General features: G+C 24.6%; 1 long non-coding RNA gene across 1 annotated transcript in view; it reads left to right on the plus strand.

Annotated features, from left to right (window-relative positions):
- Positions 1 to 208: 208 nt before the first annotated feature.
- The window catches only part of LOC129607623 (uncharacterized), a 100,517-nt gene continuing 84,375 nt past the window's right edge, over positions 209 to 16,350 (plus strand). Inside the window, exon 1 of the long non-coding RNA XR_008696825.1 lies at positions 209 to 1,294. This is a non-coding gene — a long non-coding RNA (uncharacterized LOC129607623). The remainder of the gene's footprint in view (positions 1,295 to 16,350) is intronic.

Below are 16,350 nucleotides of genomic sequence, written 5' to 3' on the forward strand. Positions count from 1 at the left end.
TGTAAACTGTTCTTGCTGCTGTTATGGGATTCAAAAAATACACAATTAGTGGAATCGACAGAATGAAAGAGGACGTTAATGCCCAAGCGATTTTACATGGGGTAAAAGATACATACATAAGTAGGTACATATGTATGTATGTATTATATGCTAATACAAGTTCGGATTTTGTAAGTAAAGTTGTTTATTCAATAAAGGCGCAAATAAATCAAAACTAAGTATAATAATTATAAACTCGTAATCTAAATTAAACACATACATAATAGAAATTTTCTTTCATTACGAAAAGAAAGTTTCATATCATTGTGTAATTTGAAATTCGAGCAAGAAATATAAGTATGTATGTATGTATGTTTAATGTGATATAATACTATATGTATGTATGTCATATTAAATTTTTAGTGGCAGTAAGTATACAAGTTTTTGCTAGTAGAGTTGCAAGCTCTTTATTCTGTAGAAAGCTCAATATTGCAATTTATTTATATATTTGAGGAAATTGTACTAAGCCCATTGTTTTTCTTTATTGTTTTTACGATGTCAAATTCATGGATTTAATACGAGGATTCGAACTGGATCCGAGCTAGGTGGATCCTTTACCATACAACAAACTGGATCCGAGTTAGGTGGATCCTTTCAACACATGAACGATCTAGTCCCGAGCAGGGTGAATCCTCTCAATATATAGGTGAATAGGATCCGAGTTAGATAGATCCTTTCAACAAAATGAAACGATCTTTTGCAACAAAAAGGCAAACAGGATCTGAGCTAGGTAGATCCTTTCAACATATAATGAAATTTGATCCGAGCGAGGTGGATTCATGCGACAAAAAGTCGAACTGGATCCAAACTAGGTGGATCCTTTCAACACAATGAAACTGGATCCTTGCAACAAAAAAGCAAACAGGATCCGAATTAGGTGGATCCTTTCAACACAATGAAAATGAATACTTACAACAAAAAGGCAAAAAGGATCCGAGCTAGGTGGATCCTTTCAACACATAATGAAAGTGGATCCTTTCAACACATAATGAAAGTGGATCCTTACAACAAAAAGACAAGCAGGATCCGAGCTAGGTGGATCCTTTCAACACATAAAAGGTTCTGGATCCGAGCTAGGTGGATCCTTTCAACTCATAAAAGGTTTATGCAACAAAAAAGGCGAAATGGATCCGAGCTAGGTGGATCATTTCAACATATGAACGATCTGGATCCGAGCTAGGTGGATCCTTTCAACATATGAACGACCTGAATCCGAATTAGATAGAACCAATTGCCACAATGCATCTCATATGGGGTAAGTGCGTACAAATTTTTAACAATAAATTATGTTGCATGTTTTTTGAGTTACTGAGCATCTATGAATGTGAGTTGGTATATTATTCTATATTTGTCTTTGTTACGTTATTCTATATTTGCCTTTGAATGTTATTCTATATCTAATGAAACAAAATACACAAGCTAATATATATTTTAACAATAAAAATAATGATGTCGTATGATCGTTTTTTACGCTTTGTAAGCAAATAATCATCATCAATATCATTATAAAATTATCACCATTATTATCATCATCATTATGACCATTCTGTTATATAATTAAAATTATCAATATTTTTATTGTGTATAAGTGTTATATATTTACGTATGCATATACATACGTATAAATATAGTGAAGTTATTATTACTTAATAATAAAACATTTAGGCGGACTTAAAAAGAGTAAATAAATTATGTATACAGCCACTTAAAACGAGTAATATTTTATCAAAAAAAATAAAAGAACATTAGTTTAGGAAAAATACGGGGTAGACAATTTTACTCGAGGTCGGCTTTATTTCATTCAGAGGAAAGGGAACCCCAAATATTAAGCTAAATTAGGCAGCAATATCATAATTACAGAAATTTTTACGGTATAGAGTGATGCTAGAGGGAGGTATAATAAAAGGGAACACTAGATGAATACAAATACACACATAAATTTACATTTTTTTTTATGTGATTGAATAACTTATAGTCGGAGGAGGAAATGTGGCGTGGCTAGACGTAATATAGAAAATTGATTTGGAAGATTAAGACATGTTACTCAAAAGACTTGAGGTGCTCAGATAGTTAACTTAAAATCTGGCGCTCAATGACGACTTGGTAGTCACGGGGTAGCAGAATGGTGCATTATTGTTAATAGGAGTGCGAGAAATTTATTGCATCAATTCTGAATCTTTCAAAAGTATTCTGAAAATATACAAATAATTGCTGTTAATTTTACGTTTATCGAAGTAATGTATGATTAAAAAGCATCATTTTGAAAACTGAAAATCACGAGCATTGAACTATGTTAGTCTAGGAATTTTTTTTATTTAATGTGATACGATACATTTTTCACAACTAACAACCACTCTTCTACCTTAAGATCCTTATTAATATTATGACTTTGAATTTTTAATTTGAAATTTTTTTATGTTTAATTTTCCTCTTTGTTTTTGTTTTATAATCAGGAAGTGTACAAACGATTACTAAACAGTTATATTTTAGACTCTTGTTACAATATTTTATCCTTTTAACGAAAAACTACTAAAAATAAAAAATATCCTTTCAGAACAGCTCTCCAGATTTCTTTAATAGTCAAAGAAAATCCAATACTGTTACTGATATACAAACATTTATTTTGTGTATGAAATTATACCGTAATCTTTATAAGTATAAGTGTTTAAACCCAAACACACACTTAATTGTATGTAAATTACACACATACAAAACACTACATCATTGTTTGTCAAAGAAATGCATTTTTATAAAGAAAATTATTTTAATCTTTTTTTGCTAGGAATATCATTTTTGTTAAAAAAAAAATAAAACTGGAAGGCAAGAAGAAAATAAGAATTCAAAGGACGAATTACATATATATTCACATACACATTTAATATATATATCGAGTTTATGTGTATATCGAGTACTCATCTGGCTTTAGAATTGTATTTGTTAGTTCTTACCGGTTTTTGGCGGTATTAAATGACCTTTTCAATTGCATGTTTAACGTTAATATTTTTAGTAGGATTTTCTTATTATGTTTCTTTGCCATAGCTGTCTTAAAAAAAGTTATTTTTATTGCTATAAGCTGATCATTTACAAAAGCGTATATTATGTATTATTAAACCAAATATATGCACGTCTTTATTATATGTGTACATTAAACATATGGTAAAGAGAAAAATTAAAGCCCTTGACCAAGGATAAATAATTTATTTTTTACTTTTTAATACTTTTCTTTTAGAAAATGTTGAAAGGAGATTTGAATCCCGTGGACAATATAAAGCAAATGTGTATAGCTTTGCAAAAAGGTCGTTTATATAATATCCGTAGGTTCTTATTAATATCGTAGGATTTGATATTTTATTGAGTACCGGAAATTTGGTAAATTTCTGATTAAAGATACGGTGAGCAAACTAATTTTCTCATATTTTTTTAAACTTTCAATTTAGCTGCCTTGATTTAAGAAGTTAGTTTAATGAAATATTTATTTAGAACTATTAAGAACTGAACTCATAGCCATGGTAAATGCAATCATAATTAAAAGCATTTAGTCAAGTTTCTTTTTGCACTCATATTCACAACTTTGTTACACACAACTTTTTAATTAATTCAAATTTTTAAATTATTATATATATGTAAGTACATAAGCTACAGTCCTCTATCTATTTATAGCAATTTTATCTAACGTGTAAATTCATACAGTAATCAGCAAGAAAAATTAAAATTTCTCATTTGTAAGTCAATGAAAACTAAAAGCATTTCATGAAAACAAAATGAAAATTTGATGAAAGGGAAAGAAAGAAAAAATAATGTATGTAGCCTTAGGTGATTAGTAAGATTAGAGAAACTTTGGCTTTTTTGTTTGTTATTCTGTGGCATTTGCACTTAAAATTCGAAAAAAATAACGTGAAAAGAAGAAAAGAAAATAATTAGCATAATGGCAATTTCTATGAATGTTATTTGTACTGATCCATTTTTACTACTGCATATGCATCACTTTTTATAGAGTTTTTATATTTTAGAGCGAAAAAATGCATTTTAATTATCAGTCCAGATTAGATTTTCATACTTTTTTTTTTGCAAACATGTATTTAAAGTTATTCATTTGCCGACATTAAGGGATTTAAACGTATAAACTAATTTGTAATAAGAACATGAATTGATAAAAAAAGGTGCTGAATACACGACAATGTGCTTACAATGTACATATACCTGTAAAAGCATAAATAGTAATTTTAAGTTACATTTTTGGCAATGTTACGAAAACAACTTAGAAATAGGGTTTATTATAGATTGATCCTTATAACAAGATTCAAATTGTTAGCATTTTTATAATTGACTAGAATTGTTATAAGTATAAGCAGATTGACTATATTGTTAAAACGAAATCTATTCGAGAAAGTGTATTTTTTGACACTCTTTTTTAAAACTGGAGCGATAATCTCAAAATACATTTCCACTATGTATTTTTTTTATGAATTTTTGACTTTCATTTCCAGGTGTATTTTTTTTTCGAGACCACTTATAATGAAAACCGCGGTATCAACTAACTGATTTTTTGACAGTTTGAATTTATATGTTTTTTTTTGCATATTTAAAAAATTAATGATGAATCAATATGAATTTGTTATTCCAAAATCGTTAACTTAAACAGCATTTTCAAAATATTTAATACAATATATATTGTTAATGTTTCAAAACCCGGTATCCTCTATTCCATTATATTTCGCACTTTATTTTTTTATATAGAGTTTATTTAATTCTTTTATTGAAAGTAAATCGATCAAAATAATCAGATTTAAAATGAATTTTTTTTATTTCTCTGTTTGACATTTTCTTTTACCAATGAAATCTGTATACAATTCTGGATTTAATACACAAGCAAATAATATTAAAAAAAATTAATAAATTATTTTGTTTAACTTTAATAAGCGTATGGCTTATTGAAAGTAAAATAAATTTTATGTGTTTTTAATAGCAATCGTGAAATTTCATATAACGTAATACGGTAATGAGTAATGAGCATTTAATTTAAATAAGCGTTCCAATTAAATATTTATATTCATTAAATTCAACAATTTAAAGCAGTTGACCGAATCAAATTTACCAAACACACTAAGCATAATAATAAAAAGTACAATTGACTTAAAAGAACGAAAATTGAAATTAACTTATCTCATAATTAATATTGAATTGTCCCAAATTAAAGAATTATTAATTATACATTTAATGAAATTTAATACTAACATTCGTTAAAAAGTGCAATTACGAATGTTAGTTCCTTTTCTAGAATAATGCCAATTTGCATTGCCGAATTGTTTAAATTGAAGAGCCTTTGCGTGAATTACTAGAATGCGATTAGACTTTAATTCAAATTATTAGGATGATACCTATGTACCATTTAAAAAACTTTAAAGTGGAAAGGTTTTATGAAATATTATCCAGAGGGGTTTGTCATATGAAGAGAAAAATATAATTTTCTGACCACTACCATTTTATTTTTTGTTTGTGATTAATTTATTATATAAAAAGGATTAATTTGAGGTTTCCTTTTTCAAATTTTTGATTCAGCATTTTATTTTTTCTCTTTAATTTTTTTTTAATTTTGTTGAATTTGAATATTATAATATATGGAGGCATATGTATATGATTGTATAAATTATTTGTAGATGTTTTCGTTTAAAATCATATTAATTTTGTGGTAATGCTATAGTATCGTTTCATTTCCTGCATTACATAATATACGGTCAATTACAAAAGTTCATGTGCTATTTTTGTTTAAAATCAACGAACTTCTATATATTATGTTTGTATATATATATAACGTGCTTTTAGTATGTCGTGTTATTTTGCAGTATGTCGTGAAACATATTTTGCTTTTCCGAAATTAGGTCTTGAATAAAAGTGAAATCTTATTAAAGAAAAAGTGCGGTTTTTATTAAAATTTATAAAAAGTATTTGAACATTAATCTACAATCTACGGAATAAGATAGAAACTTATAAGATATGAAATTGTTTTCCGGTTTCTTGACTTTTCTTTAAAATTCTTGAACTTTACAACTTTGGGTTGCAGTCTCCTAGAATTCATTTATTAAAAACTCAGGTAAATCTACATTTTTCAAAATATGAAACGGAAACTTTAATGACTTAAAGGGTAAATCAAATATGTATTGTTAATAATTTTAAATTGAGTCAAATTTTCTACATAAGGTTCAACCTATATAGGTTACAGTTCTATGTATATAAAAATATATATATATATAAATATGCGTAATTAAAAATAATTAAATAATTATGCTATAAATAAAATTGTCTATATATATTCGTTTTTATGCCCACAATAAAATATTATATGTTGATATTGCAGTTTTGTATTTTTTTTTTCGGAAATCTTATTTTTTTTTTAAGGAATTTTCAAGAAGTTTTGACTGTAAGAAATTTTATAGTACCGGCAGTTTGTGAGATTCGTGAAAATAAATATGCCGTATGATTCATGCGATTATCATTTAAAAACTAAATTTAATTCGTAATTATTAAGTAAATTTTTAAAAAATGTAAAATTAAATATAATATTACTAAAATTATAATGAGCTTTCCATTTTAATTTCTTTATTTGACTAGCTAAACATTTTAAATGATAATCTTATGCTTCAATTTCTGAAAGTTTACTAAACTTTCAGAATAACAAAAAGAGGAAAAAAAATTAATAGCAATTTTTTCCAAGATTTTCCCAGGGATAAATAGAGTTTTATTTTTGTTAAGAAAATATTTATTCACATATACATTTACACTGTCAATGATCCTTTACACATAAAAAAAAATAAAAGTTTAAAAGGTACAAAAATAATATCAGGAGAAAAAAAAAACAGGAAACCCCTTAAATTTTAAATTTGTAAAGAAATTCACATTTATTTGTTTTTCTTAAGCAATATTTACTCAAGGAAAAAAGGCATTACTTTTTTTTCGTTCGTTTTTTGTGAAAATCCTAAATCTTTTATTAATAGTCCTTTTTTTTTTTATTACTGTTACACCTTAAAAATAACAAAATAAACTTTAAATTATTAAATGAAACAAAAAAAAAAATTAAAATGAAAACAGCAACAAGAACTAACAAAGAAATTTTATCGTAGGCCATGTTTTTTTTCACAAAAGAAAAAAAAAACAACAACAATATGGTAGAAATCTTAAAAAATAAGAGAACAGTATTTTAAGAAAAGAGCAAAATAAAATCCTTTACAGTTAAATTTACAGTTCATAAAACTGTTTTATTATCATCCAGGTAATTTATATATGTTTTGTACACAATACAAATACAATTCAAATAAATTATAAAGCAAAAAAAGAATAAACAAAAATATAAGAAAATAAAAATTAAATAGAAACATTTCTGGAATTTGTTTTGTTTGTTTTTATTTTCTTATTTCGTTATTTTCCTAGAAGAGAAGAATTTAATTCAAGTTAGTATCAAAGAAAATATTTTGTTAAAAGTACATTTTCTTTGATGGGCTGGGAAAAAAATATTTTTAACTTGAAATTCACATTAATACAACTAAAAAACGGTACAAATCTTTAAAAAAATTTGAGGATATTCACATTGTTTCAAGTATTTTAAGGAGTTAAAAGCTCCTCTGTCGTGAATTGTATCTGTTGTATTTGAATAACTAATGTGCTGAGGCATAGAAGAGAGAAGTTTTTATACTAAAGTCAATAAATGGTTTAAAATTTTTAATAGTTCTCAAATATTAGTTAATTTTTCGACTAAATGAAATTAAATTTAACTGGAAAATTTAACTGAAAGCTACTAATTCAAATACTTATATATAGCTGTTTATACTTTTGACTTACATAATTAGAAAAAATGAGTTGGAATTAGTTAAATGAGATATGAGAGATATGAGAAGTTATAAGTAATGGAATATATTTGATAGTTACGAACAGACGAATCTATTAAGTTGTCAGATGATATGGAAAAATTAAAAATTTCTCAGAAAATTTAAATTCAAAAAGTTTTATTTATTAATTCGCAGTTCAATTCACTATAATTAAATTCAAATTTCGTATCGATATTTTATTTATAAAATTTACAACCGAGTATTTTTCTTGTTTTTTAATTGAGTTGATATTATTGGTTTATACTAATATACATATACATGTATATATATCTATATTAGTATAAACGTAGTTGATTTAAGAATACAAAGTAGAACAAAGGATATTAGCATTCTTGGATAATTATTATCTTAAAGAAAAGTTGGTCGGGATTCTGTTAGCAGCTTTGCTGGATGGATTGTATTTTACTCACATTAGAGAAGATAAATAATATTATATTGAACTATAAAATGTTGATTCTATGTTTATTTAGAAATGTATTTAGCATGAATTTTATTTTTGGTTAAAACTATTATTATAATTCAGTAATTGAAATAAGTATTTCAAGAATTTAAAAATTATAAATTAAATTTTATATAATATAAACAACATTAGCCTTATAATTTTTACAATCTGTTGTTTTTCTGATGAAATTCCAATCTATTGTTTATCTACTAGCTATATTCAAGGATTTGCTTCTTGCTTAAAATTGATATTTCGAATAAAAATTAATGATTACTTTTAGTTTAAGAATTGTTAAAGTAAATCAAGGAGGCTCTTATAGCTTTTCCGATGAAAATCTAATAGTTTCCTTAGAGTTTCTTCTCTTCAATATACAGTTTTTGCTTAAATTTCAACTTGAAACTTTTCCACTGATTAATAATTTCGTAAACATTGACTGATTTCAGGTATTTAAATGAACCAAATAAAGATAATGAGATAACAATAATTAACATGAAATTCAATTGCTTTATTTTACTTTTCTTCTTTTATAAGTATAGAAGTTTTTTTTCATAAATTAAAATTGTTTTAAGTAGTGTCATCATTATCAAATCAAAGAGGACATCAACAAACCAAGCAACATTAATTATGATAAAAATGAAATAGATAAAAGAAATTAGGAATATAACGAGAATAGTAAAATGAGAAAACAAAAAATAAACTGCGAGGATTAAGAGATTGACAAGAAATACTTTCGTTGCCATTCTTTTTCCCAAAAATTTTCTTGTATAAATAACAAAGGAAAGAATTAAAAGAATTTTTTATTTTATTTTTTATAGTTATAATCGTCTTGTACAGGAGAATCAGATTTAAGGAATCAGTGAGGATTTGTAAAAAATTTTTGAAGAGTTTTAAAATATAAGGAAAGTTTTGATGTAGTTTCTGTTCAATATTCATTTTGAAGTTGTGTTTCTTAAACACTTGGTATATAATTTTGGACGAAATTATATTAATGTGTCCTTCGAGAAATAACAACGGAGAAGATTAGTACACGGAATAAAAAACATTTCAAACTAAATAAATTGAGTAGAAAATAGGTCCGCTAGTGGCACACACGTGGTATATTTCACTTGAATTCAAGTTCTTTTTTATTTTTTCTTTTAAATTTTATCTTATCTTGGAACTAATTGTTCCATAATTTAACATAAAGTATAAGAAGTCTTATAATTTTTTGTACAGTCAGCCAAAATATAACACGTTTATCTGCATCTACAATATTGTGCAGGATGAACAAGTTTAAATTATTTTTTTTTTCTATTTTCCTTTTCATATTCAAAATTTTTAATATGTATTAAAATCTTGAAATGTGGTATTAAAAAATCTAATTTCAAATTTTAATTTTATGATTTAAATAGCACTGTACGAAATTGGATCACGTCAAAAGTGGGTTGACTATACAAGAATTTAAATTTAAAATAATATAAGAAAGCTATATACCTATATCACAGCATATAGAAGAGCACACTTATACCGAAAAATGCTAAAGAGATGAAAATAAAATTCGAAAATGAAAAATTACCGGATTAAAAAAGGATATTAAAAAAATACATTTTAGTTATTATTTATGTCCCTTTTTTGTGAAGATTTCAGTAATTTTCCTATTTTAGAATTAGGTAGCTATTTAAAAAAATCTTGAAAGAGATTAAAATTACACAAGTAATTTGGATAGAGTATAAGGCTACTTGATTTCTTCTTTTTGTCTCTTCTTCATTTTTTGTTAAGAATAATTAAGAGTCCTTTTGAATTATATTAATATTTTCTTTTATTCGTATACGTATGTATATGAAAGTATAATTTTATAAAAGCAGTCCCTTTTCGGTTATATTAATTTTGTTCTTAAAGATATTTATGTTTATAAGATTTTTTAAATTATTACTGTTTTAGTTTTTTGTTTCTTTAAAATTTTCAATTAAATTTCTATTTTGGGTATTTTCTTTTTTGGTATAATAATTTTTTGTTTTAAATAGCTCTTTTAAAAATAAAAGTGTATTTCCAGTTTTAATGATTTGCTTTAGGATTGATTGATATTTTTTATTGGACGAAGGTCAATTCTGTTTCAATATTATTCAAAGTAGCTTACAGTTGAAAATACAAGTTGATATTTTAAGGTTTACAAATGCTAAACGATGGATATTAAAGAAATGAAAATGGATTTATTTACTTATTCTTGAGGGGTAATATTGATTTAGTTACTCATTTTTGAGGGGGGAAATGGATTTATTAAAGATAAATTAAATTCGAGCTTGATTTCGGCTTTTTTTTTTATATTTTACCTTTTGTATTTCGAATATTATTTATTTTATCTTGCTATTTATTGAGTCACGTATACAAATTTAATTAATTTTGTAATGCTAAAAATAATATAGCTTTTCTCTATTTTGTCTGTTTATGATTTCGTAGTTATTTGAAATAAATAATTGAAAAATATTTTTTAAAATATAATTTAAGCTGTAAAAAATCTAAATTTGAAATCAAATTAAGTTCATAATTCGATTTAAGCTGTATTTGCCTGGGTCCATACAATTTATTTCTTCTAATTTGGAGGCAAGTCACTTTATAATTTCAATTAGTTATTCAAAAATCGATATTTTGAACTGAAAATATTTTATGTAAATTATTTTTTAGGAAAAAAATTAATTTTAATATTTTTCATTTTAAATAATATTTTCCTTTTATTCTTCATTGTTTTGCTGATATTTTAGAATTACATAAATTTGGGGAATATATTTTAAAGTAAAAGTATATATGTGATTAATAAATTTTTAGATAATAAAGAAGAAAAAACAACAATTTACTTAAAATATTTAAAATCAAAAGAAGACTTAAAATAAATGAAAGTTAATAATATTACAAGAAAATTTTCTAAGAATTTTTTTTTTGTTTTATATTTATATGATTCTTTTTTTTTTTTAATAAAAAGTTGTTTTTTTAAATAAATGCAAATTTTCCATGAACAGAGGAATCATGGGAATTTTTCTTCAGAAGCAAAAATTGTAAGAGAGTATAGGAAATTGTTTCAATAATAAGTTTGTAAAATTATTTATAGCAAAATTATGACTAACTCAATGCGATTTTAAGAAACTGTTAAAGAACTTGTAATGGGGTTCGAATTATGATGGGTATAGGCTTTTGTTTAATTAGTCAAACAGGGTTAATTAAATACAACTTTGATATTACGATTACCGCGGTTTTAAAAATTAATAAAATACGAATAGATTTCTGTATATTTTTACAAAAACTAATATCTGCCTTCATTTCTTAATTTAATATGTAATGATCAAAAAAGCCGTAAGAACATTTCGTTGCTTTTATCTAAAGAAAAAAACAAGAACAATTTAAATTATAAAATATCTAAGGCATAAATAAAGAACAAAAAACAAAATCTACTTTAAAACCATCATTCTAAAATTATGCTAAATGAACAACAAAAAATAAAACAATCTGCTTTTAAAATAAGAGCGAATAATTTAAAAAAGTAAATAATATGGTAATCCTGATTCCTGAAACCATAACCGTACACAAGAAGATTGAAAGCAGTGTGAGAGAGTGAAAAGTGAAGATAAAATTATTTTTATTACTATATTTTGTGTGCTTGTCGCACAAATGTTTGGGTGTGTAAATGTAAAAAATAAATGTATGTTGAAAAATCATATAAGATGAATAATAATACTTAAAAGTAGGAAAATAACAAAAAAGAATTTTAAGACTAAAAATTATACTCGTAGAAGAAAAACGAAAAAAAAATATTTACAATTCTTTTTGAAAAAATTAAAGTACAAAAAAACAAGAATTAAAAAGAAAAGGGATTCACAAAAACCATATTAAAAAAATATTGTTCTTAGTTAAATGTTGATACTGCTTCAAGAAACTTTGATGTAAAAAGATTCAGAATTACTTTAATAGCACCTTATGACAACAGTTGCTTTTAAAAATTGTACATACTGCAAATCGGCCTTATTTAGTTTTTGCGTTAAATTTGAAAGCTTAGAGGGAGAGAGAGAAAAAAAGAGTTCGAGAGAAAGAGGTTATGAGAAGCGAGGATCGGTCTTAATAGTATTTTTATGATCTACTGTTCAAATTTAACCATGGAGTAAAAGTCTAGGTTCGGGTTTAAATCGACAACACCGATTCTAAGATTTTTCTAAATGATTTTGCTTTTTAAAAGAAATATTTTTCCTTTTTTTTTGGTTCTAGGAAAAGTACGAGGTTTTGTTAGTCTCTTTAAAAGGCTGTTTTAAGCAAAAAAATTAATAACGTTTAAATAAAAAAGAACAGAAACAAATTTTAAGAACCTTTATATAAATTTTAATATTATTTTGTTTTTTTTTTTTGTGTTCTTTCGTTAATAGCTAGAAATTACACTTGAAAAAAAATTAAAGAATTATAGTAAATTTATAATTTTAATAAATGTGATGAAATTTCAAAAGAATAAAAAAGAGAAAATTGTGAATTTTTCATTAATCTTTGTGTACTTCCACATTTTATTCTCCAATTATTATGGAAAATTATTATGTAGTAGAAAACTGAATTTTAGGATTTAAATCGTAATGTGAAATTTGATTGCTTATGTAATTTTTGTGGGTGATTTGCAACGTTGCAGCTTTTTCGAGAAGGTCGTAGTATACAAGTTCGAAAATTTTCAGAACAGTTTTGCTATAATTTTAAAAGTTAGAGTAATTTTGATCAGTTTCAATAATATTCTCCAGTAATGAACTAAATTTTGTATGGTTTCGTACCAATTTAAATATTAATTATTCAAAAATCAGAAAACTATCAACATCAACAATACAAATTTTTTGGCATACATATTTTTATTGAAAATTTATAATTTTTACTAAATAAAACAAAATATATCATAATTATGAATTTAATTAGGATTCATGAATATGTCGAATATTAAAAAAATTTTAATCCCATCGCAAATGAAATATGACAAAAACGATAATGTAGAATTTATTTTAATTGATTATAATATCGAAATGTTGATAAAACATTGAAAAAACAAAAACAAAATATATACATAATTGAGTTAAAAATAAAAATCTGTTTGACAAATTAAATCTTCACCCTATAATTAACGAGTTTTTTCTTAATTAATTTTGATCATAATATATTCACAAACGAATATACAAAGTAGATAATATTTGCTTTTATAAATAATAATTATGTAAATAAAAAAATTACGTAATTTATAAACAATATCGTTAATTTAATTTGTGACAAATGTTAAAAACAAAAAAATTTAGTTGTTGCAATTTTTCCATTAAATTTGAACTTTATTTTCTATATAGTTTCTGGTGTTAAGGTAATAGGTTGATCATTGAAGGAGTGTAAGATGTGTTGAATTCATTAAATTGTATTTTTATTTGTTAATTATGGATTTTGCATTAGTTATCTTCATAACCAATTGTTCATATTCTTCTAACATAATCAAAATATTTATTAAAATTACAATAAACATAACTTTGTAAAAGGCCACTAGTATAAGGTCTAATAAAGTTTAAACGTTTTATATGTATACTTATTTATATGAAAATTTATATTTGAAATTTAGAACTTCTGCTTTCAGATCGATAAAAATTTTCTGCTTTTTACTAATGCATCAATTTTTTTTATATTTTCAATAGGCTTTGTAATTGTTACACAATCCATTTATTCAATTAACGGATTACAAAATTGTTATTAAAGTTGTGGTGTAAGAAATCTATTTTCCAAATAAATATTAAATTATTGTATTAATTAGCAATAAACATTTTACATTATTAGATTAGCAAATTTATTTTTTCAATAACAAGATTAAAATTTCAAAATATTTATTTTTGTTTTTAGTTTTGTTATTCTTTTTGTTACTATAGACCAAGCGATTGCAGATAATTAATTCAGGAAAAGTTATAGTGGAATACAGAAATAGTGAATATAATTTTAGAGAAATTTCATTTATTTAGAATTATTATGTTCTTAAAAGAGAGATATGGCTCTAAAGAAATTCCATATGTTGCGAAAAATTGCCGATGAGTTTTTTATTTGTATCGTACTAGGTGTTCTAGGGAGGCGACTCTTGTTCTCTACTATTTGTACTACTACTGATAAACCAGTACTACTAGTATTTCTACAACTACTGTTACCACTATGCTGTCAAATGTTACTGTTATTATTACTAGTTTTATTACCAACTTTTTTGACTATATTAACGTAAAAATGTAGTTTTTGAAATTTTAGGGAAAATTTCTAATTACAAATTTTAATTATAGCATTTTTTTTCTTTCAAAGTTTTCGTAAATTCTATGGTAATATTTTTTACAAAAATTAAAATCAGCGTACATAAAAGATCATACGAAAAAATATTTGTTTTTTAATAATATTTATTAAAAAATATTTTACATCCTTCAACGTTGTCATTCAGGAGCTCGTTTATTTTATCCCGTTTTATATTTACACATTATATAATGTAGGTACACATCTCTATTATAAAATAAAGTTAAAAAAAAATGTACTTAACCCTATTAATTTTATTACTAAAAATTTACATTAACCGTATTAATATTTTTACATGATCAAATATTGTACAGGAAAAAAGAGCAAACCAAACACCTGAATTACTTACGTAAATAATTACATTTTTTCTTTTATTTTTTTTTTTAGTTTTTGACAAAGTGCTATGGTTAGAGGGTGCTTCAGTAAATAGCTAAGTGAAGTAAGAATAAACAAGGCTTAAACAAAATTTGGTTTTAGCTCACTGATTTTAAATTTTCGACGCGGATCATATAACATGTTTATTAAGAAAATAGGTTCGCAGTCAGGCTTGGGAATACAAACGAATTTTGGTTTCATTAATGTACTTGATATAAAGTATAATTTTATTATTTTAGAGAAAAGAAGAACTTATGTTGAAACAAAATTTTCCCTTAATCCTAAAGAACATAATTTGACGTGTGTTTTGGAAGTGGTTTTAAGAAAAAAAAGTTGTAAAAATTGAGTTCATAGCAAACTGCTTAAGAACAAAAAGATTTATGAAATTCTCCTGTCTTTGACTGAAGCCATAGAGAATCTTTTAATACCTTTAGAATCATTGGACTGTTTATTTGTAGCAGTTCATTTTAATCATATTTTGATAGCTGATACACTGCCGATAGGCTTTCTACCTGCAAAATCTTTTATTGTTTTGCACATATTCCATAATATATAAACTAAATGGAAAAAATAATATGCTTTGCTTTAAATTGTTGTTAATTTTTTTTACTACCCACTTTCTTTTTTTTGTTTTTGTCTGAAAATATTTACTTTTTGAATATTACTTTTACTTGTACATAATAAAACGTGGATATTTATAAATTTATGTGTACTGTGTAGTAAGTAGATACAATAATAATATTAAATAATAAAAATGTATTACACCTACAGTCATATCTCGATGTACTTAACCTGTATATATTTTATTTTATATATTTTTATAGGCAATATATGTGGGCGCAGTGCTTTAAGGTTCTTAAATTGAAATTATGTTGATATTGAAAATTTCTTGCGAGTTTAAAGGAAGATTGCTGTTCCTCGGGAATTCCATTGTTGTATACGCAACTATAAAATTATTTTTGAAGCGATTCGAGGGATTAGACTATTTAATTGCGTTTTTTTTTTAATACAAAATTTTTGCTCTATTCTAATTCGTTAAAATTTTTGTAAATCTTGTATTACCGTTAATCAGTGCGTGCATAATACTCGGGTTTACTGTATATGTTAACATTATTATTTAATATTCAAAAAGAATGAAGGGGTTTTTATTTTCGCTTAAAGTGATAAATAAACGAACACCTGCGTAAAAAAATATACCTGTAGGCCGTTGTTATACATTTTTTTTTGTAATTTTTATTTTTTTTTGTGTTGTAAATATCAAAATGTAAAAATGTTGTGTTTTGAAAATGTTCTGTATATGCTTTAAAAAAGAATTAAGTGGGT

This window comes from Condylostylus longicornis, unplaced genomic scaffold, assembly GCF_029603195.1.
Source record: "Condylostylus longicornis isolate FDR11 unplaced genomic scaffold, ASM2960319v2 ptg000028l, whole genome shotgun sequence".
Taxonomy (NCBI): Eukaryota; Metazoa; Arthropoda; class Insecta; order Diptera; family Dolichopodidae; genus Condylostylus; species Condylostylus longicornis.